General features: G+C 31.6%; 1 non-coding gene across 1 annotated transcript; it reads left to right on the plus strand.

Moving 5' to 3' along the window:
• Positions 1-1,787: 1,787 nt before the first annotated feature.
• Positions 1,788-1,907, plus strand: LOC122504419. Its single transcript, XR_006301832.1, has one exon. It is a non-coding gene; the product is annotated as a 5S ribosomal RNA (ribosomal RNA).
• The last annotated feature ends 622 nt before the right edge of the window (positions 1,908-2,529 follow it).

Below are 2,529 nucleotides of genomic sequence, written 5' to 3' on the forward strand. Positions count from 1 at the left end.
TGGTTTTCTAAAATATAACACTTTTTTTCTATATTACCTTCCTGCTGCAACTCGAAGATTCTTTCCGCACTTTTTCCGCACTGTCGATGATCCTCCTGTGTATTTGAAACAAAAAACAATATTAAAAGCATATTTTAACTAAAAAATTTTTTTTTCATTTTAGAAAAAAATTTCTATTAAAAAAACTTAATTATTTTTATATTTTTAAACATTTTCATGTATAGAAACATGACAGGAATTAAAAATTCAATAATGTCAAAGTGATACGAAATCCAATCAACGTCTCTATTCGTCCACTAACCCGAAGGAAAATTGGGCTCAGGATCCAGACGGAAGATTAATGTTCAGTCTGATTAGTCTTGGAGTATTCGGAGTGGAGACTCCAACAGTAAAAGTATGAACAGAAACCTTTCGAAATTTCCGTTTGTAGTGCCAAATATCACTTAGGATGTCTCGATTCGACTAAAGTATTTTATGCATCGAACCAACTTTAAGATAAATTAGTAATTTATTATTTTTGGTTCAAAACTTCGTTGATAAAATTGACCGGCATTGCAGTAATATTGTCAACATGTTTTCAATATTGAAAAAGTTGATGAAAGAAATGTCAACGCTTTCTCAATATTGAAAATGAATAAGAGAAATTGGAATATTTGTGCAAGTTTATCACTTCTGTATGGCCGTAAAACATAATTTTTTGCGTACAGTTTAAATTTCTACATGTCGTAGATTAATTCTATAATATTTAACTGACGTAATTAAAATTTTTTATACCTCTTTAAGGGTGAATAGAGAAATGTTTCTTTATGTGCGTATTAACATGGCGTCGACGAGTCCCCTTCTTCTTCTTCTTCTTCTTGTCATTAACCCACCCACGAAAAACACACTTGAATTTTAGGGTGGAGCATCTGACAGCAATTCCCCCATTTAGTCTACCAGAAACTTGATTCTTATTTATTTTTATTGAAGCGAGAGCCCTCTGGAGAAAATTCTCCGAAACTTGAACACGATTGTAGGAAACTTCTTTTGACAGTTACCGATATCACATGCAGATAAAGTGGGAAATCAGTTACTGTCGTAACTAATTTCCCACTTTATCTGTATGTGATATTCAAAAGAACTTTAAAATTACATTTTACTTTTGCACTGAGAAAAAATGCTATCGAATTAATGACATATTTTTGTTGTTGCAAATTTTAATAATTAATTATTTTAATTTTCACTAATATTTTGAATAGACGGTTTTATCCCTTTTTATAAGGAGTTTTAATGGGTTTTAAATTAGTTCTAAGGGTTCTAAGGTTAACCATCGAATTCTGGGATTTCTAGAAATTATGACATCTGCAGGACGTTACTACAACTGTAGAAAACTCTTCAATCCCTGGTTATGTAGGTATTCTCTTTACCATTTGCCGGTATGGTCGCTCTTAGGATAAGTATTTACGATTCTACCAACATTCGGTATTGAACTTCCTACTTTATCTTTCAATGCTATTCTCGATTCGTGCTTTTGGTTACCTCTCGAAGAAAAGAGTGGCATTCGACTAAAAAGCTTCTATTTCCTGTCGAAAATTTTGTAGTTGTTGGTAAAATATTGCTGCATGTTTCGAGACAATATTTTTATTTCTAGCAAGATAACTAGTAATATTTATTTTCTTTATAACTTAAAATTTGTTATAAATCTGTTATAAGTTATAACCCCATGGAAGTTGTAATTTAACGAATATTCTCAGGACTAGAATGTTCCCAAGGCATCTTTTTGCCAGTAAAGAATGTCGGGACACTCAGTTAACGCTCATATCACGGAGTAACACACTGGTTCTCGTTCGATCACCAAAGTTAAGCTCCGTTGAGCGCGGTTAGTACTTGGATGGGTGACCGCTTGGGAATACCGTGTAGTGTTAGCTCTCTTTTTTTTCCTTTTCACTATAATTTTTAACTTTTTTTTTTAGCAAATATCGACTTATTTTGTTTATTTATCTTTTTCTAATTCATTATTTTATTTGTTTTCAAATTTTTGAACCACTGTATTGAATATAATCTTATAAATACCAGAATAATTATTATTTTGCTTTAGAAATTTTTCAGAAAGCTTATTCGTAAAAAGTATGTCTTGTATTAAGCCTCATTTGACTAAAAACAACTTACATTAGTGACAGTTAACGATAGATTAACGTTAGCCTAACGTTAGCTAATGATATTAACGTTAAACTAACGTTAGGCTAACGTTAATCTAACGACATTTTTCAGTCACTAACGTTAGATTAACGTTAGCCTAACGTTAGTTAACGTTAACTTCTTCACCTGGGACTTTGTTTTTACAGTGCACCAACTTTGGTACCAATGTACCAAAATAAGAGACTTTGATAAAATTATCGGTACCAAAGTTTGTGGTTGAAAGAAATTCGTCTGGAAAAAAATACAAATTAAGAAATATTCTCTATACGTGTATATGTATATGAATAATCCAGGGACATATTTTGAAAGTGGAATTTCTTAATAGAAACTTCAGAGCAAGATTGGCAGCAA

This window comes from Leptopilina heterotoma, unplaced genomic scaffold, assembly GCF_015476425.1.
Source record: "Leptopilina heterotoma isolate Lh14 unplaced genomic scaffold, ASM1547642v1 Lhet_11, whole genome shotgun sequence".
Classification (NCBI taxonomy): domain Eukaryota; kingdom Metazoa; phylum Arthropoda; class Insecta; order Hymenoptera; family Figitidae; genus Leptopilina; species Leptopilina heterotoma.